At 45.5% G+C, this 25,460-nt stretch overlaps 1 protein-coding gene across 4 annotated transcripts in view; it reads right to left on the bottom strand.

Moving 5' to 3' along the window:
- psd3l (pleckstrin and Sec7 domain containing 3, like) overlaps positions 1 to 25,460 on the bottom strand; it is a 334,929-nt gene that overhangs the window by 256,645 nt on the left and 52,824 nt on the right. The window contains exon 1 of one of the 4 annotated variants that reach the window (XM_080195047.1): positions 20,571 to 20,652. The exons of 1 other annotated variant lie outside the window; for it this stretch is intronic. The gene's annotated coding sequence lies outside the window, so the exon portion shown is untranslated. Of the gene's footprint in view, positions 1 to 20,236; positions 20,321 to 20,431; positions 20,539 to 20,570; positions 20,653 to 25,460 lie in introns of those variants that run through there. 2 more of the 4 variants (XM_080195048.1, XM_080195049.1) reach the window with 2 other exon arrangements.

Genomic DNA, 25,460 nt, shown 5'->3' with positions numbered 1-25,460 from the left:
TGCACATGACGGCAAGACAGAGTAAAAAAACATTCTGTGTATAGGTTGCGCATTTATATATAAATTTAAAGATATGTAATTCTGCTACTCAGTGCGTAGCAGATTCCCAAATGCTGTATCAGATCAAACTGAAATTGAAGGGGCCCTGGCAGATATATTTAAAATGTTGGTATCCACGAGTGAGGTGCCGGATGATTGGAGGATAGCTCATGTTATTCCGTTGTTTAAAAAAAGACTCAAAAAGTAATCCGGAAAATTATCGACCAGTAAGTTTGACGTCAGTAGTAGGTAAATTGTTGGAAGGAGTACAGAGAGATAGGATCTACAAATATTTGGATGGACAGGGACTTATTAGGGAGAGTCAACATGGCTTTGTGCGTGATAAGTCATGTTTAACCAATCTATTAGAATTTTTCAAGGAGGTTACCAGGAAAGTGGATGAAGGGAAGGCAGTGGATGTTGTCTACATGGACTCCAGTAAGGCCTTTGACAAGGTCCTGCATGGGGGGGTGAATTAGGAAGTTTCAGTCGCTAGGTATACATGGAGAGGTAGTAAATTGGATTAGACATTGGCTCAGTGGAAGAACTGATGTGGAGATGCCGGCATTGGACTGAGGTAAACACAGTAAGAGGTCTCACAACACCAGGTTAAAGTCCAACAGATTTATTTGGTAATAAACACCACTAGCTTTCAGAGCACTGCTCCTTCATCAGGTTATGTTTCAACACTCCCATTTTTCTCCCAACGCTAACCTTCCATTCTCCACCACTGATTTAGCCCTCACATAATCTCACATCCCAATGTAAGAAACTTAAAGTTACTGTGAAAATCCCCTGGTCACTGGTCACCACCACACTCCGCCACCTATTCGGGTACACTGAGGGAGAATTTAGCATGGTCAATGCACCTAACCAGCACATCTTTTGGACTGTGGGAAGAAACTGGAGCACCCGGAGGAAATCCATATAACACAGGGAGGATATGCAAACTCGACATAGACAGTGACCCAAGCAGGGAATCGAACCCAGGTCCCTGGCGCTGTGAGGTAGCAGCGCTAACCACTGTGCCACCATGCTGTTTACAGCTCAGCTATGCCCAGCACGTACAGCCACCCGCTCTCCGCAGCGACATTGTTAATGTCTCTGAGTGGGCGCTTCATAGACTTGTTACATGTCAATCCAAAAATGTAAATGCAAGCTAAGTCCGAGAACTGATGTGGTGTTCGCACCCTCACTGCCACTAGATGGCACTTGCAACCCACCCAACTGAACAGCACAAAGAAAAATCCAATTTTTCGAACAACTGGCTTTAATATATTTTGGTTTGATTAAATGTTCAGAAAACATGCAAGGAATGGAGCAGCAAATATATCAATCTGAAGAATCTACTGAAACACAAAGGTGGTCCTTCTCAGTGCAACATTTTGTTCCTTAACTGCTTGCAAACCATTAGCAATGAAGACCTATCCGGACTGATTAGATAGTATCATCTATAATCCAATCTACACAGTGTATTCTTTCCATTCCAGCTTGTATTAATACCATTAGCCATGTTCAACAACTGCAGCCAAAAGATTAACTGAAATCATTTCCCGCGAAGAGCTTCTTCGAAGACTCAAGAGTCAGGGGCGTAGCAAGAACGAAAGAAAGCAGGAAAATTCTGACTTAAAATCATTCATTCTTCTGTGTTATGTTTGAAACAAAAACACAATGCGCGCAGCATTTTTTCTGTAAGATTATCCAACGGAGTTCGCATAATATGAATTATAGAATCCCTACAGTGCAGAAGGAGGCCATTCGGCCCATTGAGCCTGCACCGACAACAATGCCACCCAGCCCTTATCCCTGTAACTCCATGCATTTACCCTGCTAAGGGCAATTTAGCATGGCCAAACCACCTAACCTGCACACCTTTGGACTGTGGGAGGAAACCCACACAGACAAATGTGCAGACTCCACACAGTCACCCGAGGCCAGAATTGAACCCGGGTCCCTGGTGCTGTGAGGCAGCAGTGCTGACCACCGTGCCACCCAGTCCTTGCAATATAACTCCCTGCTAAAAAAAAAGCGGTCATGTAATCGTTCTATTACCAGTATAGTAACCTGGAGAACGCAAAACCCTACCCTGAGAGTTTGAAAGGTCAAATTCGCATCTTAAGGTTTGAAATAAAGAGCTGCCATCAACATTCCCTGCACACACATACAGCAATCCAAAATGTACCATAAAGCCAGTCACAAGTTGTCCCCTTTGAGACATCGCATTCAGCTGCCTAAAAAAAGAAGTGCAATGGTACTGTAGAGAAACAAAACAAGCTTAGAGGAGATTTTGGTCCTTGCCACTTAAGCCATCCACATTTAACATGATGGGTTATTTACATGCAACAAGAATTGAACAAAAAGACATAACGGTTAAACATGTTCGCCTCTCACTCATCAGGACAGATGCAAAAATACAAATTTCAAAGGAAGCAACAATTTATAGTGCTTTAGAAAAGGGTGCTGATTGATTAGAAAGTCAGCTTGGATTGATCAGGATGTTGCCATGGAAATTGCAGCACAGAACTATCTTCCCCGTGCAAGTTGTAAAAGGCGCAGTGCCTGGACATGTTCCTTTTGCCTGCAGAGGTCAGGTCCCTGTGTAAGAATATATGTAGCAGCCAGCAAACCGAATGAATAACTTAAACTGGATTGCTGGTGTAATTCTCAGCACAGTCAAGATTGTTCAGCAAGTGCTGTCCAGCCACTGAATCACTTCTAATGTTAGATATTATGATTTGAGTTTTGTGAGCATGGGTTGTTTGAGGGCAACCAGTAGTCTGCCTATTGCAAACAACCGAAGAGAGAGTGCTGTTTGAAACGATCCCCCAGTCATTGTGGCATACGGCTGACGTACCCAGCATCACACTAAAATCCATTTATCAAATTACACATCTGTACGGTGGCCAGATAGGCTGGAACTCTACCACCTCGTCCGCCACAGAACCAGCACGAGTGAGGGTCGCTCTCAAGCGAGGCCGTAAAATCCCACTCAAAGTCTTTCTGACTTGAGGACAGCATCCTATTAGTGGTAAATATACCACTTGTATTGCTACTGCATAGTAGCAGCATGGCACAGTCGTTAGCACTGCCACCTCACAGTGCCAAGGACCCAGGTTCGATTCCTGGCTTGGGTCTGCGGAGTCTGCACGTTCTCCCTGTGTCTGCGTGGGTTTCCTCCGTGTGCTTCCCATGGCCTGAAAGACATGCTGGTTAGCCAGGCTACATTCTCTCTTAGTGTACCCAAATAGGCGATGGAGTGTGGCGGCTAAAGGATTTTCCCAGTAACTTCATTGCAGTGTTAATGTAAGCCTATTTGTGACACTAATAAAAAAAACAGCTGCTTTGACCTGTTGCTCAGGTTTCAATAATCATTATACATTTGCATTAATATTAATTTTACAGTTGTCGGTCACAAATGCTCTGTTTTATTTTGGCCAGAAATAGATGTGTTTACCCACTAGTTGCACCTCATTAAGTTGCATTGAATACAAGAAGAAACAGATGTAAATAATACCTCATTAATGTTCAATTACCATTTGGATAATTAAGGCCTTCTCATTCTCTTTAAATGGTGTGGGGTTGCAGTTTTCAACATGCGCTGCCTGCAATTTAAATAAAACAGCAGCTCAGACTCAAGCTGGAAACTGGGCAGGGGGAGCTCTTATTATCTAGTAGTGTCGTGTAACAATTATGTCATACTCATCATTGCATTTAGCAAGTAAATCACATCCAATCGATTGTGTCCAGCAGGGACAGTACTAGTAAACTTGGTCTTGAAGATTGTCAAAAAAAATTCAGCTACATGTGGTTTAGGGAAGGAAAACTGCCCAGCCTTACTCAGTGATTCTGATCGCACGTTGTCCTTTTTGACACTTAATTGCGTTCTATCCCAGCAAGCTACCCAACTGTATGTGGGACGACAACTCGGCAAGAGGTTGCAAAAATCAATGGCTCTGCCAGCCTACATCCTGAGAAATGTAGCAATTAACAATCACATGCAGTGATAGGATATTAGGATTTCTAATAGTGAATCTAGATCGGCTGAGTGCAGAAGGACGGAGGCAGGGAAACAGAAAGGACGCTCAGTGTGTCCGCTGAGATCACCTCCTAGCAATCGGCCAGTGATTGACAGCGAATGTCTGTACGCTTCTGGCCGCACTATAAGTTAGGGTGGGTGCAGTACAGAATGACGAGATGCATAGCGCCTTTCCCGACCCCAGGACATCTCAAAAGCGCTTTACAACCGAATGAAGCACATTGGTCGCTGTCTCTAAGTCACTGTTGCAATCAGGCCGTCTATTTGTGCACAGCAAGCTCCCACAAACAGCAATGCGATAACGACCGCATCGTCTGGTGTGCAGATTGTGGGTTTAGTATTGACCAGGGGGATGTCACCCCTGCCCCTCTTCAAAATAGGATCTTCTACGTCCACCCAAGGCAGTAGATCAGTTGAACACCTCATCTGAAAGACGGCATCTCCAACAGTGCAGCACTTCAGGAGTGCTGCACTGGTGTGAGAGTCTTGTCGTGTTCAAAACCCACGGCTATCTGGCTCTTAAGGCAGCACAGTTACCAACTGAGCCACAGCTAAACATCAAAACAACTGGCCAAAAGCTCCACGGAGATTTCTGACAGGAAAACGAAGCTTCCAACTGTAAGTTCCAGTGAATATTGTAAAGGATTTAGTGCATTTAGATTTACAGGACCTGCGGCAAGGTAAAGGACTTCTCCTGTTCGCTCATCTCCCTATCAACTGCTCCCCACCCCCCCAATCCCCTCCATACCCCAAAGCAACCTACAGAGGGTTTAATCACTGGAAAATGGAGGGACACTGGCCTGTGCTTCCTTCCAGAATACACCCCCACTAAAATAGTGGCAAACGTGAACATGGAACTGCACCTGTTACGAGAGTCCCGGCTGTGTTCCATCTCAGAAGCCGATTGTCCCCTGAGTTTTCACACAGGTGCTGACCCAATCTTTCAGGCGCAGCCCCAGACAATTTTCACAACCACACGCACACACAATGATCGAGCGAAGCTGCCCCTGACATGCTGGCAAGTCATGATGTGGGTATGCCGGCGTTGGACTGGCGTAAACACAGTAAAAAGTCTGACAACACCAGGTTTTAGTCCAACCTATTTATTTGATAATATACTCACAAGCTTTCGGGGTTAGTCACCTGACGAAGGGACTAACCCCGAAAGCTTGTGAGTATATTATCAAATAAATAGGTTGGACTAAAACCTGGTGTTGTCAGACTTTTTACTATGCTGGCAAGTCACAGGATTAAGGTCTGGGAATAGAACTGCGGCAAAACGGAGGATGACTTCGAACATAACGTGTATGAAATCCACCAACTAATGCTCACCTCACTCGTTTGGTTCCTCAGTGGATCAAAAGATGGATCTTTTTTCCCCCTCGGCTGTTTGCTAGGCGTTTGGGGGAGGGGAGGGAGAATGGGAGGGAAGGAATGACTTTGAAAGTACATAGGCGTCGGGTTCAACAAACAAGAGGTTCCTTTTCAAATCAGGCCAATGTCCCTGTGCTGCAATTCTGCATTAAGTTTAACGCACCCAGTGGTATGTGTTTATGTATAAACAATATTGAACGGGACGCATGAATGAATAAACTGACTGTGGAAGAAAGACAGGTTCTTTATCTTGTTCCGTCAATACTTTGACATTGCAATCAGTAGTGTTGTAACCCAGTGTGTTTTCTATTATATTTCATTGCAACACTATGTACCAGTGACAAAAAAAGTCCAAATTGGCCATTAGCTGAGGTCACTCGGGTAAGGGCCGGCTACAGTTACAGATTAGGTGAGTAGCACCTAAGTGCTACTCCAAAGTGAGTAGTTTACCAGCCATGGTTTGCTAGCATACCCAAAGTGAGGATTGCTGTCTTTAATCAGGACACAGTAAGAAGTCTCACAACACCAGGTTAAAGTCCAACAGGTTTATTTGGTAGCCCAAGCCACTAGCTTTCAGAGCGCTGCTCCTTCATCAGGTAAGTGGGAGCTCTGTTCACAAACAGGGCATATAAAGACACAAACTCCATTTACAAAGTAATGGTTAGAATGCGAGTCTTTACAGGGAATCAAGTCTTAAAGGGACAGACAATGTGAGTGGAGAGAGGGTTGTCTGTACCTTTAAGACTTGATTACCTGTAAAGACTCGCACTCCAACCATTATTTTGTAAATTGGGTTTGTGTATTTATATGCCCAGTTTGTGAACAGAACTCCCACTCATCTGATGAAGGAGCAGTGCTCCGAAAGCTAGTGGCTTTTGCTACCAAATAAACCTGTTGGACTCTATCCTGGTGTTGTAAGACTTCTTATTGCGTTTACCCCAATCCAACGCCGGCATCTCCACATCCTGGCTTTAATCAGGACACCCGTGACTTCCAATTCCTAGTTTCACTGCAAGCCCACCTTCACCTTGACCGTGCAGCACCTTTCAGATCCCCAGCACATCCAAAGACTTCGCAGTCAATGCTGAATTACTCAGAAAGTGTAGTCACAGTTATTCTGAGGGCAAACACGGCTGATGTACAGCAAGATCCCACAAATAGCAAAGGTAAATGATCTGTGAATTAGTTTTGTTTGGGGTTCAGTGGGGAATCAATATTGGTCGACACACCTTTCAGAAGTCCTCTGAACTTTCTTTTCCATAAGGCAGATGGTGCCTTGTTTTGATCCCTCATCAGAAAAACTACCCTCTAACTCCCCCAGTCCTGCTTTAAACTTTTAACCAGTCAATACGCTGGCTTTCTCGTAACTGTGTTCTTTGGAAAAACAAGGTTTATATTTAAATAGGATCTAAGTAAATATATATTTCTCTAACTGTGCTCCCTTTCAAGACTTCAAAGACCTATGTGGCTGGTTTGAAGATTGAACTTGTAATCTAGGTCAGAACTTTCTGGCTGTACACTCTGCAGGAACTTCTGGTCCTGCCAACGGTGCACACACATACACCCCCAGGTTTCTCAGTGTTATGGGGATGCAGTCAACAGGAAGACCAGAGAACCCTGCTCCTAGATTCACAGATGAGAAAAATCACTTGGGTTACTGGAGGGCTATCAGTGTCTCCATGAGAGGAGCAGGTGAAAAGGCAGCAAATGGGATTGTCCTGACTTTCAGTGGGGAACATCACAAGCTTGGGAAGGGGCAACCAGTTACACAGCTTGGTATAGCTCTTGCTCTATCCAGGATCACAAGAAACTACAAAGGGTCGTGAGTTTAGCCTATTCCTTCATACAAACTAGCCTGCTATCCACTGACTCTGTCTACACTTCCCGCTGCCTCAGAAAAGCAGTCAGCATAATCAAGGACCCCCAAGCAACTGGACATACTCTCCTCCACCTCCTTCTGTCGGGAAAAAGATGCAAAAGTCTGAGAACATGTACCAACTGATTCAAGAGCCGCTTCTTCCCTGCTGTCATCAGACTTTTGAATGGACCTACCTTGCATTAAGTTGATCTTTCTTTACACCCTAGCTATGACTGTAACACTACATTCTGCACTCTGTCCTTTTCTGTGAACAGTATGCTTTGTCTGTATAGAGCACAAGAAACAATACTTTTCACTGTATACTAATACATGTGTCAATAATAAATCAAATCAAAATCAAATAGTTGAGGTTAAGCAGCCCTTTAGTATATTCCAGGTGAGGAGACATGCCTTCTGTTTCCATGAGAGATGTTAGTGGTTTCACAAGACCCAACAGCCTGTAAGTCCCTCGTCAACAAAGAACAGGAACAAACAGCAGTATAGCACTGGAATAGACCCTTCTGCTCTCCAAGCCTGCGCCGATCATGTTGTCCTATCTAGACCAACTGACTGTATCCCTCTATTCCCCATCTGTTCATGTGTCTATCCAGATAAGGCTTAAATGTCGCTAACGTGTCTCCCTCAACTACCTAATTTGGCATTGTATTCCAGGCCCCCACCCTCTGTGTAAAAAAACTTTGCCCGCACATCTCTACTGAACCTTTCCCCTCTTACCTGGAACTTGTGCTCCCTTGTAATTCTCATTTCTGCCCTGGGAAAAGGCTTCCAACTATTCACCCTATCAATGCCCCACTTGATTTTATAAACTTCTATCAGGTTCCCCTCAGCCTCCATCTTTCCAGGAAGAACAATCCCAGTTTATTCAATCTCTCCTTATAGCTAATACCCCCATATCAGGCAACATCCTAGTAAATGTTTTCTGCACTCTCTCCAAAGCCTCCAGGTCCTTCTGCTTGCGTGGTGATCAGAAATGGACACAGTATTCCAAATGTGGCCTAATGAAAGTTTTATATAACTAACATAATTTGCCAACTTTTATACTCAATGCCCCATCTGATGAAGGTAAGCATGTCATATGCTTTCTTCATGCCCTTTTTAAAGTTAAAGTTTACTTATTTGTCTCAAGTAGGCTTACATTAACACTGCAATGAGGTTACTGTGAAAATCCCCTAGTCGCCACATTCCTGTTCCGGTACACTGAGGGAGAATTTAGCATGACCAATGCACCTAACCAGCACGTCCTTCAGACTGTGGAAGGAAACTGGAGAAACCGGAGGAAACCCTCACAGACATGGGGATAACGTGCAGACTCCGCACAGACAGTGACCCAAGCCGGGAATCGAACCCAGGTCCCCCTGGCGCTGTGAGGCAGCAGTGCTAACTGCTGTGCCACCATTCCGCCACTTTTCCACCTGTGCTGCCACTTTTAAGGAATGACCTCAAATGCAAGCCAGCTGAGCAGGCTATTCACCTTGGAGGGCGTCACAGTGCAATGTCCACTGGATGACGATCAGGAGTGGGAAGGCTTCCCAATGTCCCAGAGAAACGGAGACCATCTGCAGCATCCCTGATGGAAGATCCCAAGGGTCGGCTCTAACTGAGTATAGCCAGCCGATCAAACGAGACATCTGTTCATCCAGTATTGGCACAGGTGATGCAATTAATCACAACCAGTGCAGTGCACCTGTGGTCTCGGTCCAGGATTCTCCACTCCCTACAGAACGATGGCCTGCTTTAGACAGAAAGGACCATCTGGATACGTTGTGGTTTTCAACATTCCTCGGACACACCTTGATGTAACTAATGGCAACAGAAATTCCATCCTGGATCCAGGTCTGTACTCCCACTGTGTCAATAGTGAACAGTGCCTGGGAGTCACTGGTTGCTACAGTGCAGAAGAGGCCCTTCGAGTCTGCACCGACGCATGAAATGCCTTGATCTGCCCACCTAATCCCACTTGCCAGCACTTGGCCCACAGCCTTGAATGTTAAGGTGCGCCAAGTACTCATCCAGGTACTTTTTAAAGGATGTGACGCACCTCCACCACTCTCCCAGGTAGTGCATTCCAGACCGTCACCACCTTCTGGGTAAAGAAGATTTTCCTCAAATCCCCTCAGACCTCACTGTGCACAGTTCTGGTCACCTCATTACAAGAAGGATGTGGAAGCTATTGAAAGGGTGCAGAGGAAGTTTACAAGGATGTTGCCTGGATTGGGTGGCATGCCTTATGAGGATAGGTTGAGGGAGCTAGGTCTTTTCTCCCTGAGAAATGAAGGATGAGAGGTGACCTGTTAGAGGTTTATAAGATGTAGACAGGTATAGATCGGGTGGATTCTCAGAGACTATTTCCCAGGGCTGAAATGGTCGCTATGAGAGGACACAGGTTTAAGGTGCTGCAGAGGAGGTACAGAGGAGATGTCAGGGGTAAGTTTTTCACTCAGAGGGTGGTGGGTGAGTGGAATCAGCTGCCGTTGGGGTCTTTTAAGAGACTTCTGGATGAGTACATGGGATTAAGATTTAATAAGATTATAGATAGACCTAGCAGGTAGGGATATGATCAGAGCAACCTGTGGGCCGAAGGGCCTGTTTGTGCTGTAGTTTTCTATGTTCTATGTAAACCTCCCATCTCTCACTTTCAACTTGTGTCCCTCGTAACTGATCCTATTCATCTATTGAACATCTATTCGAGGGAGTAAAAAAAAGCCTTGGGGGTGTTCTCCCTAGGAAAGGAGAGGTTAGAGAGAGAACTCAGCACTATCTATGCCGTCTCTGAGGAGTGTCTTGGGTCTCACTTCTAAAGCTGATGTCTGTATCAGTGTGGCCACTGACACAAGGTGATATGTACTGTCTTAAGGTGCTATATTTCCTGATGCAGTACCTGTCATTAACACTTTGGTAAAATATGCTGAATGTTCATATTGGGTACACTCGACTGCTGAAAAGCACATTGTGTGATGTCGATACACTGGTTGCTGGAGACTTGTAATTGAAACCAAGAGTGGTGAACCACTTGAGAGACGATGAATCACACTGTTAAGTGAATTGCTAATGAAAGACAGACTTGCATTTCCATAGTGCCTGTCATGACCTCAAAAGTGCTTTACAGGCAAATTCAGCATTTTTGCAGTAAGTCACTGTTGTAAAATAGGGAAATAAAAAATAGGCAATTTGGCCCCTTGGGCTTGCTCCCCCATTTGATAAGATCATGGCTGATCTGTCTGTGTTTCTACTTCCACATTCCCGTTTACCCCTAACAACCTTGGATTGCCTCGCCCAACACGAATCTATCTACCTCCACCTTTAAAAAATACTTAATGACCCCGGCCCCACCGCCTTCTGAGGCAGTAAGTTCCAAAGTCACACAGCCCTCTGAGAGATAAAGATTCTCATCTCTGTCCTGAAAGGGAGATCCCTAAATTTAAAACAATGCCCCCTAATTCTGGACGCAACCACAAAAGGAAATGTCCTTACCACCTTGGTCGAGACCGTTCAGGCTCTTTTATTCTTCAATCGAGTCACCCCGCCACCGCCCCCACACCACCACCACCACCGCCCCCACCCACACCACCACCACACCACCACCACCGCCACCACCCCCCACCCATCACTCTCCTAAACTCCAGTGGAAATAAGCCCTGCCTGTCCAACATATCCCCACTTCAGACAACCTGAAACATGGTTAGACACCGCATCCTCCCATAAACTGCACGCACCACCCAGTCTGTTTTAAGTTGTGCTGGTTACAGGATGAGCACTCATTCGGATAGAGGAAGGACACTCCCAGATCTTTGAAATTGCGCAATGGTACTTTGTACATCCACTTGTGAATACAGTCACAGCCGCAGTTTAAAAACTCATTAGAAAGATGAGTTCTCTGACCGTGCAGCCCTCCCTCATGAGTGCAATGAAGTTTCAGGCTGTACTATGTGCTACACCCTGAATTGAAAACTAGTATCAGCAATGGTGCCTGTGAAACTATCAATTGTTGTAAAAACCCATCTGATTCACGCATCTCCTTTAAAGAAGGAAATCATAAAATCCCAATAGTGCAGGAGGCCATTCAGTCCATTGAATCTGTACCAATTCTCTGACAGATCATTTCACAAAGCTCCATTGTACCCCACCAATTCCCCTAACCTACACATCTTGGGACACTAAGGGGCAATCTAGCACAGCCAATTCACCTAACCTGCCCATCTTTGGACTTTGGGAGAATCATATCATAGAATCATCGAATCTCTGCAGTACAGAAGGAGGCCATTCAGCCCGTCAAGTCTGTACCAACCACAATCCTACCCAGGCCCTGTTCCCATAACCCCACACTAGGGACAATTTAGTATGGCCAATCAATCTTTGGACTGTGGGAGGAAACCGGAGCACCTGGAGGAAACCCACGTAGACACAGTGAGAATGCGCAAACACACACAGTTACCCAAGGCTGGGATTGAACCCGAGTCCCTGGCACTGTGAGGCAGCAGTGCTAACCATTGAGCCACCGTGCCCTGTCTGCCATCTTTACCTGGTGTGGCCTACATGCAACTCCAGATCCACAGAATTGTGGTTGACTCTTAATTGCCCTCTGAAATGGCTGAGCTAGCCACTCAGTTAGGGATGGGCAACAAATCCTGGCCTTGCAAGCAATGCCCACAGCCCATGGAACAAAAAACTCTGGAGCAAGGTGACCCTAAGATCCTCTGGCTCAGAGCGCTACCCACTGAGCTAAGGCTGACGCTAATTTTTCTAAAGCATGTTGCTGCCGAGAGGTTTAGTGACAGCACCTTAAAAAGTGGGAGCGCTGGCTGATTATTTCTCCTCCTTAAGCCTAGGATAATTGAAATCAACTAAAGCTGCCCTTGTCAAGATTCTCTAAGTCAGCACATCCCGTAGATTTAACTGTAGAACTATTTTGGATCAATATTAGCTCAGATGGTATATTAAGCCATTAGCAGAAAAGCTCACATTTTGCTTTGGAGCCTGATCCCCTTACAACATCTGTGCATTTTATAAGTACATGATCCATCTTGGACTAGCAAGAACTGGTGTGGCGACAATAATCTCTCCCTCAATGTCATCAACATGGAGGAGATTGTCATTGACTTCAGGAAGCGTAGTGGAGAACTTGCCCCTGTCTACATCAGTGGGGATGAAGTAGAAATGGTTGAGAGCTTCAGGTTTCTAGGTGTCCAGATCACTAACAACCTGTCCTGGTCCCCCCAGTGCCAACACTATAGTTAAGAAAGCCCACCAATGCCTCTACTTTCTCAGAAGACTAAATAGATTTGGCATGTCAGGTACGATTCTCACCAACTTTTATAGAAAGCATTCTTTCTGGTTATATCACAGCTTGGTATGGTTCTTGTTCTGCCCATGACTGTAAGAAACTACGAAAGGTCATGAATGTAGCCCAATCCATCACACAAAGCAGCCTTCAATCCACTGACTCCGTCTACACTTCCCGCTGCCTCGGCATAATTAAGGACTCCACACACTCCAGACATTCTCTCTTCCACCTTCTTCTATCAAGAAAAAGATACAAAAGTCTGAGTACCAATCGACTCAAGAACAGCTTCTTCCCTGCTGCCATCAGATTTTTGAATGGACTGACCTCGCACTATCCTGATCTTTCTTTACACTCTACCTATGACTGTAGCATTACACTCTGCACTCTATCCTTTCCTTCTCTATGAACGATATGCTTTGTCTGTATAGTGCGCAAGAAACAATACTTTTCACTGTATGTTAATATATGTGACAATACTAAATCAAATCAAAATCAAATTAGGAGAGTAATTGGACTAGATTTTACAGGCTACCTATAGGCAGGAAAATAGGCGGATGGACCTGTAAATTAGGTACCGTGCCATCAGCAGTGCGCCCACCATCAGCCTGGCATCCCCACCACAATTTCTGGATGGCAGGGGGAGATGTGGGTGGATCACCTGCCCATGGCCTTGAGGACCTTGAGTGGGAAATTAATGTCAATTAAAGGACTTACCCCATCGCTGCTCCGACATAACGGGCAGCGGGCGAAGCCTGCGTCCAATATGTGTAGTCCAGTAGGCAGCTGGTCAATGAAAAGTTTGGGGGTGGGTGGTGGATGTGCCTTCTTGTTAGGAATGGGTTAACTGCAGCCTCCCACTTTAGATCTAATTTGTGTGTTAATTGTTTAATAGTACGCCCCTGAGACAGATAAAGGGGTTACAGGTAGCACTCGGTGTTGGGCATGTGTACGTGGAGTTGTGAAAGAGAATAAAGTGAGTCTGTGAAGAAGCTGGAATTGCATCATCTTTTATTACTGGACAAGAACTGAGAGGCTTAACATTCTTCCCTGGCATGATTTGGCGATCTTGTCCCACATTTTTGCCTCCCCATGTCCACCCATCCCAACTCCATTATCCAATATGGCAAACTGACCCTCACACCACCCTCTGTCTCTGGTCCCTGGTGAGATACTAGACATACTTGGGTTAGGGGCACTCATTGTTCCATCTCCGACAATACCAGTAGTGTCCTGAGGAGGAACTTTTCTAATGCTGACGACTGTGTCAACTTACTTTAGAAAGCAATGGTGCCACCTGTGTTATTACTAACAGACAGGGTGTTGATATGTCAAAGCAAAGTCATATTCTCTACAGTTTCCAGTGTTTATTGCCATATCTGATTCTTTTTCTGCTAAAAGGGCACACAAGTAACTGCAGCAAATGTTCCTTAACCTTTCCCAAACAGGATATGTGGTTACTCCAGTTCCCCTCTCTTGCTCATTTTAATGAGAAATCAGGAGTGAGAATGGTGTTAACAGTAATCAGAGGAAGAAAATATATCCAGCAGGTATGGGTTAGATATCAAAGTGAAATACTGGTGGAGAGAGACGTTACTGATCTTCAAACAGGGATCAAAGAGACAGCCTGTCCAAATACCCATGTGGTAGTGTAATTCACAGGGCTACTGAGTTATCAGTTAGTGGGTGGTCGAGAAAGCTCATGTTAAGAGCAATGTGTTTGAGGCAGCGATCATAGAATCACAGAATCCCTACAATGCAGAACAGGCCATTTGGCCCACTGAGTCTGCACCAAAACAGCCTGCTACCTAGGCACAATCCCTCCCCCCCAACCCTAACTCTGCATATTGATCACAGCTAAACCACCTAACCTGCACAATTTGGCTAAGAAGGGGCAAGTTAGCATAGCAAATCCACCTAATCTGCAAATCCTGGGACAATAAGGGGTAACTTAGCATGACCAATCCACCTAACCTACACATCCTCGGACACTAAGGGGCAATTTAGCATGGCCAATCCACCTAATCTGCACATCTGGGACACCAAGGGGCAATTTAGCATGGCCAATTCATCCAACTTGCACACCTTTGGACTATGGGTGGAAACCTGAGCATCCAGAGGAAACCCACAGAGACATGGGGAAAATGTGCAACTCCACACAGAGTCACCCGAGGCCAGAATCAAATACCGGTCCCTAGCATTGTGAGGCTAACTACTCTACCACTGTGCCGATATTAGGGGAGGTTCTCACATTTTGGACATGAGATGAATACAGGAGGGGAATGTTTGGCAAAAATGGTAACTCGGGGCAAAACATCTGGAAGACCCAAGGCGGCTTGGATGGATAATATCAGCAGGTGGACTGGCCTCCCTGAGGGAGAGGCAGTGAGGGCAGCGCAGAATAGAAATCAAATGGAGAAAGATTGTTCATTGCTCAGCTGACCCTGGGAACGAAGATGGATTAAAGACAGACTGAGTTATCACTTGCTATTTCAGAACCATGATGGCACAAAACCTGGAACCTAAGGGGGTTTACAATCCCACACTCATCACTCTCAAACAGATGGGAGGCCTGAGATAATGCATCAATTGGGAGGAAGTAGACCCTCATCACCAACCACTTTGTCCCTATCCTGTTTAGACCCAACTTTCAGTCCCACTGCTTGTGAATTATTAAATGGAGCTGGAACGGCAACCTGAGCAGGTGTCTCATTCGTGCTCAGCGAGCTAGTGCAGACAGCAATTTTTTTTTTCTCTCGCGTTTCGTTGCCAGGTTTGAAATAGTGTCACAAGTCTGACTGCACAGCACTGTACTGACAGTAACTACACAGGGAAATTAATTACAAGAGCACATTTACGGCGAATGGTCTAAACTTACAACATAATGAATCATCCACTTTTCACTAAAAATAGGCTTCCCTTTACTATCAGAGGCAAGGTGCAAACTGAGTCCCAGGATCACAAACACACAGAATGACTGTCTTTCGACTAGAGTGAGGAATCAAACCATCACACTGCATACCATTAGGAAGCTAAATTATAAAGTTATAGCAAAGTAGTGAACAAAGGGGAAAACAGAGAAACTAGCAAACCTTCCATCTAATCTATACAATTCAATATGTATTCATTCTGTGTGCGAAACGTATTTCTTTTTCAGAGTTTTTGTTGTTCCTTCACCATCAACTTGTGACTGCTACAAATTCCTCTGTCCCTATTAATGATGGAAACTGCCTATGTAAACTTGTCACTCTGTAATTACACCTCCTCACCAGTGGTGATGCTGTGGCACATTGCAGTGCATCCTGCAGCTCCTCAACCTGCGCTACCATTTCTCTGCTTCTCAAGCACAACTATTTAATTATAATATCAAATCAGAGCATCACATAACAAGGACACAATATACAGATTTCAGATGGGAACTGGAGCGTTTGAGGACTCTGGGTTTGTACTCGGTGGAGTTTAGAAGGAGAAGGGGGGATCTCATTGAAACTTATAGAATACTGAAAAGCCTGGATAAAGTGGATATGGCAAAGAAGTTCCTATTAGTAGGAGAGACTAGGATCTGAGGGCACAGCCTCAGAATAAAGGGACGACCCCTGAGTAATGAGATGAGGAGGAATTTTTTCCAACCAGAGTGTGGTTAATCTATGGAATTCATTGCCACAGTACAGCTGTGAGGGCCAGGTCATTGAGTGTCTTTAAGAGAGAAATAGATTGGTTCTTGATAAGGAGATCAAAGGTTACAGGGAAAAGGTGGGAGAATGGGGTTGAGAAACTTGTCAGCCATGATTGAATGGCAGAGCAGACTCAATGGGCCGAATGGCCTAATTCTCCACCTGTACCTTATATTCTTATGAACAGCATCTGCCATCACTGGTCCAATCACCCCGCCCACTAACTTGGGAGGTCATGTATTCACAGAAAATCTTTCATTCAGTCTGCAAATTAGTGAGAGCAAACACAAACAAAATCCTAGAAAGAAGAATAGGAAAAAAAATTGGATGTTACCAGGCAGAATATGGGCAGCAATGTGGCATAGTGGTTAGTGCTGCTGCCTCTCAGCACCAGAGACCCAGGTTCAATTCTGGCTTTGGGGTGATTGCCTGCTTGGAGTTTGCACATTCTCACCCTATCTGCACGGGTTTCCTCCATGTGCTCTGGTTTCCTCCCACAGTTCAAATGTGTGTGGATTAGGTTGGTGGGCCATGGGTGGTTAGCACTGCTACCTCACAGCGCCAACGACCCAGGTTCGATTCCTGGTTTGAGTCACTGTCTGTGCAGGGTCAGCATGTTCTCCCCGTGTCTGCATGGGTTTCCTCCAGGCGCACTGTTTCCTCCCACAGTCCAAAAGACAAACTGGTTAAGTGCATTGGCTATGTCAGATTCTCCCTCAATGCACCCGAACAAGCACTGGAGAATGGCGACTAGGGGATTTTCACGGTATCGTCATTACAGTGTGAATGTACATCTAATTGTGACTAATAAACCAACTTAAATAGCCCCTTAGTGTCAGGCGGATGAGCAGCGTAAATACCTGGGGTTACGGGAATAGGGGCTGGGCGGGATTGTTGTTGGTGCAGGCTCGATGGGCCGACTGGCCTCTTTCTGAACAGTAGGGATTCTATGATTCTATCCTATGAATATAGGATCAGTGTGATTGGGATGTCGCAGCCCTCCTTAAAGACTTCTCCCCTCCCGGCCTGCTCATGGTTAAACAGGACTCACTGTTGGTCGATGACTCAGAAAATTCTTGCGAATCAACACTTCATAAAGTGTTGCAGGGAAACGGTACATGATTGCAGAGCCACTGTAAGCAGAACAAGGTCAGACCGGCAGGACTCCACGCTCACACCAATCCACTCTCCTGATGAACCGTTCGATTAGTGACTGAATGGGAGTTCTCTCCCCTGTTACCAAGGTAGCATTAAAGGAGGAACAAACACTCCCCGCACAGTTGTGTAGCTCGCTCAGTCTGACGAAGGGCTTTTATCTTTGCCAGTCACATTCCCAAAAAGGGACTGAATTATCGGCAAGTCCAGTGCAATTTTAGGTAAGGGACTGGAGATTTTGAGGGGATCGAATGAAAAATCTTTTCATCCAGAGGGTGCTGAGAATCTAGAACTCATTGTGTGAAAGGAGGGTAGAGGCGAGAACCCTCACAACATTTAAGAAGCATTTAAACAAGCACTTGAGACGCCGTAGCATACAAGGCTATGGACCAAGTACTGGAAAATGGGATTAGAATAGATAGGTGCTCAGTGGCTGGCACAAAGAGGATGGGCTCTCTCTGTGCTGTAAAACTCTATGGTTCTAAGTGCAGTACAAATACATATAGTACAGATATCTTAAACGGTTTATGTAACAAACATGTTGTTGCATCTGAAATTTTAAGCCAAATGCATAAAAATTAAATGTTCCTGTTACCAAAGTAATTTGGAGACCGTTCTGTGTCACTGTATAAAATCTGACAATAGTTGCTGAGGGGTCAGATACAATGTTTGTCTGGCAGGGGGCAACACTTAGCCCATATTTTTCCACTACTATGTCTAAAGCGCCCCCCTCAATTTTAGCAAATGCGCCCACGCTGTCTCTCTGGTGTTCAGTACTGGGACTTTGTGCTGGCAGCTTACATTGTAAATGCATTCCCAATCTTGGTCATGTGTCATTGGGCCTGGCACTGCACTTAATGCAGACTCCTTCCAGCACAACAGGGCAGCTTTTAGTTTTTAGGTGTCCTGATCACCATCAACTTGTCCTGGTCCACCCATGCCAACACTATAATTAAGAAAGCTCATCAACGCCTCTATTTTCTCAGAAGACGAAGGAAATTTGGCATGTTAGCTACGACTCTCACCAACCTTTAAGGATGCACCAGAGAAAACATTCCCTCTGGTTGCATCACAGCTTGGTATGGTTCCTACTCTGCCCAAGATCGCAAGAAACTACAAAAGGTCATGAATGTATCCCAATCCGTTACGCAAACCAGCCTCCCATCCATTGACTTTGTCTACACTTCCTACTATCTTGGCAAAGCAGCCAGCATAATTAAGAACGCCACGCACCCCAGGTATTCTCTCTTCCACCTTCTTCCTTCGTGAAAAAGATACAAAAAATCTGAGGTCATGTACCAACCGATTCAAGAACAGCTTCTTCCCTGCTGCTGCCAGACTTTTGAATGGACCTACCTTGCATTAAGTCGATCTTTCTCTACACCCTAGCTATGACTGCAAAACTACATTCTGCACTCTCTCGTTTCCTTCTCTATGAACGGTATGTTTTGTCTGTATAGCGCACAAGAAACAATACTTTTCACTGTATGATAAATACATGTGACAATAATAAATCAGATCAAAATCAATTCAGTGAACTGAAGGATATATCACACGTGGGGCTACTTTAAGGTTAGCGCACAAAGCAGTGCCAACAGCACGGGTTCAATGCCCGTATCTGCTGAGGTTATTCATATTGGCCCCGCCTTCTCAACCTTGCCCCTCACCTGAGGTGTGGTGATCCTCAGATTAAAATCTCCACCAGTCAGCTCTGCCCCTCAAAAGGGGAGAGCAGCCGATGGTTTATCTGGGACCACGATGACTTTACTTTAAGAGCAATGCAGATGATGCTTAGGGTTTGTCATTCCGGGAGAGGAGGGAGCGAAAGAGAAAGAGAGCAAGTGCAAAACATGCACAGCATCATCCCATATATCAACTCCACAAGCTCAATCCCCTCCCTACGATGTTTCCACATCATAACTCACTTGACACTAATGGGCCAATGGCATGGTGGCACAGTGGTTAGCACTGCTGCCTCACAGCACCAGGGACCCGGGATCAATTCCTGGCTTGGGTCACTGTGCAGACTCCACTCAGACATTCTCCCCATCTCTGCGTGGGTTTCCCCCAGGTGCTCTGGGTTCCTCCCACCGTCCGAAAAACACGTTGATTAGGTTCGTTGGCTATGCTAAATTCTCCCTCAGTGTACCAAAGCAGGTGCCGGGGTGTGGTGAAGAGGAGATTTTCACAGTAACTTCATTGCAGTGTTAATGTATGCCTACTTGTGACACTAATTAATAAACCTCTTAAAAAAACAACCAAAAATTCTCAAATGCAAGTCATAATTGTTCCAAGTCCATCTTTGATGGTTAGCCAGCACTCATTCGTAATCGGAACGTTTATGCAGTTACAGAAAGTCAGGTGTCGATTTAAAACAGGTTCAACCACCATTTGTACTGAATCCATTCTACCAAAAACAATCTTTCGCTTACAGACAGTAAAGGAGCGAGTTGTCGGCACTTGAAAAGGCATCGACATATCATCATCAGTCACAATGCATTTTCACTGCTCCTCTGCAAACTAAATCTTTCTCGGGCTGCACTGATCTGAAATAATGAAGACAGCTTTTCGAGCTATTCCAATACACCAAAATACATGTTTTTTTCAAAAAAAAATGAAAATATTGCCATTTAACATATTTTCTTCCCCCTGACAATTCCAACCTCCACTTCAGAGTAAGCACGTACTTCCTAATGATGCACAAATCCCATTATATTTTAAACAAGCGTTCGATAATCTTCAACCAGTGTCAACATCACTCTCGGCTGTTAATGATAAAAGAACAAGTGTATCACACTCACTTGTGTCCTGTAGATTTAAGCACTGTGTCCCTTCACAAATTCATCAGCCTCAAACCTGCCCCATTCATCATCACGAGTTGCCTGCGGTGCAGCAAAAGGGCAACAGTACATTGCACTCGCCTCTCTCCACTGACCTCACCCTTCACCGTTAATCACAGATCAGAAACTACCGGCAAAGTCAGAGTGAAGAACTACCTCCATGCTGCAAAAGACTGCAAATCAGTCCCCGTTCCCACTTTCACAGCCACCTCGACCTCCCTCCGAACCGAGGGAAACCCACCTCCACCTCCTCACGCAGGGCTATAGCCACTCAGCCAGAAATAGCATCACCTACCTCTGGTGAGAGCCGCTGTGTGTTGCTGCGGGTTTATTCAAATATTAATGCTGCTTTTTAAAACGACACAGCTCGCTCTCTGCATTACGACACTATCCAATCAGCTGGAAAGTCACATGCCAGGCAGCTCAGTACATTCTCACAGGCCTGTGCAACTCCGAGCACACCTCATTCCAATGCACAGCACATGAACTATTTTGCCCCATCACATTAATATTGCACAGGTTCAGGTACAATTTAAATACAGCAGGGATCAAAGAACAAAGCATGCATGCTGGGGACAGTCCCTGGGCGAAAGAACAGAGATGGAATAAGGTGCAGAAAGAGGATGATAGAACCTCAATACTTCAAACCCAGCACATTGGAACACAAACAAGTTAATAAAATTAACATATCGAACGATTAATAGTTGCTTACGAACCTACAACAAACATACTTGTACTACCACTTCCGGTGTGGTGGCACAGTGGTCAGCACTGTTGCCACATCACGCCAGGAATCCGGGTTCAATTCCGGCTTCGGGTCACTGTCTGTGTGGAGTTTGCATGTTCTCCCCGTGTCTGCGTGCGTTTCCTCCGGGTGCACCAGCTTCCTCCCACAGTTCAAACATGTGCGGGTTAAGTTGATTGGTCATGTTAAATTGACCCTAGTGTCAGGGGGACTAACAGGATAAATATGTGGGGTAATGGGAATAGGGCCTGGGTGGGATTGTGGTCGGTGCAGGCTCGATGGGTCGAATTGCCTCCTTCTGCATTGTAGGGATTCTATGATTTTAATTAGGCCATTCAGCCCATCGAGTCTGCCCTGCCGTTCAATCATGGCTGATATGATTCTCATCCCCATTTTCCTGCCTTCTCTCTGTAACCCTTGATCCCCTTACTAATCAAGAACTTATCTATCTCTGTCTTAAAGACACTCAATGACCTGGCCTCCACAGCCCTCTGTGTCAATGAGTTCCACAGATTCACCACCCTCTGGCTGAAAAAATTCTTTCTCATCTCAGTTTTGAAGGAGCATCCCTTCACTCTGAGGTTGTGCCTTCGAGTTCTAATCTCTCCCACTAGTGGAAACATCCTCTCCATGTCCACTCTATGTAGGCCTCTTAGTATTCTGTAAGTTTCAACTGGAAAGCGAGGGGAGCAATTGACTACTGGGGAATGAGAGTAAGAGGGTTAATATAGCATGTGCTGGAAGATTAAAGGTTGTCTTCAAAGTAAACCAAAAGTTAATACGTTTACCAGAGCTGATCAAGCCCTCTGCTTGGTTAGCTTTTGTGCAGGGATTGCGATTTCTTACAGCAAAGCGGGGGAGAAATAGACTGATTATGTTCTATAAAATATGGAATAGACTGGTGAAGAACTAACAGAAACAGCTACCTAGTGCCCTCCAGCATTAACATAACGAGGCAGCTTTTCACACAAAGGCCTCAAGCTTCCAAGGATATGTAGGAGAGGAATTGTCCCTGAATTGCATTACATGCGGTGGCAGGCCAGAAAAAAAAGTCTTTATACCCAATCATCCCCTCCCCGCCTCATTGATAATGCAGCCTCAGAGCATACACCGTCTCGTTGGTGGGCAGCTTCTGAATCGCTCAGCATGCCGCTACCTCACTCCGAGTGCCATATCTGAACTGGAGCCGCGCACGCAGCTCACAATGCTGACAGCCCAGGACTGCCCCAGTGAAGGCCTGGCCCCAAAAGGCAAGAAGAGGTCAGTGACCCTTTTGGAGGCTCAACACAATGTCCTCCAGCCCTGTTCTGGCTGCAGGACGTCCAGCAATCTCACCTCACCGGGAGGAAGAGGCAGTGGGCGCTCAGTGTCAACACTGCACAGACGCACATGGTGGCACTGCTGCTAACCCACACGGACACGGGGCAAACTCCACAGAGACAGTGACCCAAGCCGGGAATCGAACCCGGGTCCCTGGCGCTGTGAGGCAGCATTGCTAACCACTGCGTTATCGTTACATCCCTAAGTTAAGTGAGGTGACACACTCTCCTTCATCAACCCCACTTCAACCATTTTCAAACCCATATTCATTTCAGTTTCTTATCGATCGTGTTGCTCTGTACTCTCTACCCTGCATGGCTTCTGACAAGTCATAGCCGGAAGTTCATTACCTTGGGTTTCAATGGCTTATGATCAAAGGAGAAAACGAGAAAAAAGGCCTCCTCTAATCACAGATCTAACTGACAGATAGATAGCTGCACAAGGTCGAGCATCCCAGTGACCTTGTTTGCACTTGTTTCCAAACACTTGCAGTTCAAGGTAACAAATCCGTGCACCAATCAATATCGCCCAGACTTCTGCCAACTCCAGACAGGACGGAGACGCTCTCAATGGAGAAGATCAAGAGTGCAATGTAAAATCTAAAAATGCACACACATATTGAATCAATCCTTGTTAAACGCATTTTGTGGAACAGTGCAGGATCAATACAAAAAGCAGAAGAAAAAACTGCCTGGACTGAAAGCAACCGTAATTACATTTCCGTCACATCTACTTTAGTCCAGTACGCACCTCAATCACATGACGTCCATTTGTTGGCATGAGGCCTTGAAGCTGCATTGACATTCCAGTGCCGGGTGCAGGGGCAGCTCAGATCCCAGCATCTTTACTGTGTTATATGTAAATGAGCCTTCATTCTTGCACCTGATGGCATGGAGTCTCATCTCGCTGGGGGCTCACTAACATTCCAGTGCGGAGATACAGCACTTTGACAGCTACTGCTGCTGCCAGTGCTGGGGTTGCCAGCTTGCCCAGCCTTGCGAGGCTGAGGTCTCAGCTGACTGGGGTTCAGGGCAGCGCAATGCTGTTTACACATTGCTAGCCTGTGTGGCCATCTCAGAAACTTCACGGGCAGAGATTGAAGCCACGACAATGTGTACACCGGCACACCCGCAAGGAACACTCTATTCACGTCTGTGGTCAGCGCTAAAAGAACTTGCCCAGCAATGCACCCATAGTAACCAGAGCACTGGGAGTCAGAAGATTATACAACCACTGTAGACGGGTCACAGTTCAGCACTACATTGATTCAGCTATTGTAGCGAACTTTAAAAAGGCCATGAAGTCCCACAAGCTTTTAAGCTTCCAGCAAGAGGAGCTTCGGAGAAAAGCCATCACTGCTTGTAAAACCAATATATTCTGATCCGACTAACAGTGAAAGCTTTTCCAGCACTTATTCCTGTGGCTGTGGTCCAAAAGTCTTTGCCTCAAAACACTCATGCCCTGAACTTCAGCGGTGATTCCACAAGCACACCATTGTAATTCTTGTGGCAGGAGATCAATGGAACCTCAGTGAATGGTGGAGATCCCTTTTGCCCCCTTACACAGGACTTATCTTCTTTCCACACAAGGAGCAGCAAGGGATGAAGGCGATGACCTAATGGTATTGTCGCCAGACTATTAATCCAGAAACTCAACCAATGTTCTGGAGACCTGGGTTCGAATCCCGCCACAGCAGACCGTGGAATTTGAATTCAGTAAAATATATCTGGAATTAAGAATCTATTGATGACCACGTAACCATTGTCGATTGTGGGAAAAACCCATCTGGTTCATTAGTGTCCAATAGGGAAGGAAATCTGCCATCCTTACCTGGTCTGGCTTACATGTGACTCCAGAGCCACAGCAATATGATTGACTCTCAATTGCCCTTGAGCAACCAGGGATGGGCAATAAATGTTCGCCAACCAGCGACCCCCATGACCCATGAATGAATAAGAAAAAAAGACGTGAGCCCTCCTCAGGCTGTGTGCACCCTACTTCTCAGATTCAGCTGGGCACACTGGCACAATCACCATTCCCTGCTATTGGCAAGTGGATGCCAGCAATGCTCCAATGCGGGGAGGGGATGATTGGGTGCAAGTTCCCGCCCTTGTGGCTGGTGGGAATAAGGATTTTTTTTCAGGCCTGTCACTGCGTGTAATGCAATTCAGGGAAAATTCCACCCCCCACACAGAAATACGCCAGTGTTTGAACCAAATCACATCTTCAATCATCTTTGTTTTAGTCTCCCAGCAACTTTTTCTCAATATGAGACATCGGAGCAGGAGAAGGTCACTTAGTTTCCTGAACCTTCTCCAGCATTCAGTACAATCATGGCTCCTCTTTCATCTCAACTCCACTTTCCTCACCCACCACCCCCAAATCCTTTGATTCCCTTAGTGTCCCTGAACCATTTTCCATACTTTGTAAAATCCAGTTTCAATAAGTATTAACCTTGAGCAAAATCCCTTTTCCCAGCTTTTGCCACTTCCACAGGTTTCACCTACTCCCACGGAGTCAAAAAGCAAACTTAATGAACACTGTTCAGTTCTGCAATTCCTGTGTGCGTTCACATAATGCTATTATTCAATTATCAGTATATGGTTGTAGCTTCATCTTGGTTCAGTTGGTAGAGTTGCTGCTTTTGAGACAAAAGATTGTGGTTCAAGCTCCTCACCACAGCAGAAGTGCAGTCAACTCCAGTACGAAGATAGTCCTACACTTGTTATAAAATTGGGCAATTGTTTTTTTTTAAATCTGTTCCACTGACTTGGTTTAAGTTCAGTTTTCTTCTACAAATAGTATGTCTGGTAGGAATACAGCTCAAATGCTGGGAAAACAGGGTAATTACTCATTTTTGCCATGTAGTGTTTAATTAGGAGAGACCTAAAGGACTTTTGTTTACAAAATTTAAAAGTTCCCTGGGGTTTTTGATTAAAGGAATGGAACATAGGTTTCGGTATACAGGGTCATGTGATAATGTGGTTAATAGCAGGAGCTAGGGATGTAGGAGAGAGAAATCAGCTTTTCAGTTCTGGCTCAGCTCTGTTTAAAGACAGGGCCTGACTTTTGGGCCATGCTCACCCCAGTCCAGAAAGTCCATCCTGAGGTCAACCTACT

This window comes from Carcharhinus amblyrhynchos, chromosome 1 (assembly GCF_965287045.1).
Source record: "Carcharhinus amblyrhynchos chromosome 1, sCarAmb.v2.hapA, whole genome shotgun sequence".
In the NCBI taxonomy this organism is placed as follows: Eukaryota; Metazoa; Chordata; class Chondrichthyes; order Carcharhiniformes; family Carcharhinidae; genus Carcharhinus; species Carcharhinus amblyrhynchos.
Note: the sequence above shows the minus strand (reverse complement) of the source record. Positions and strands in the feature narration are given on the sequence as shown.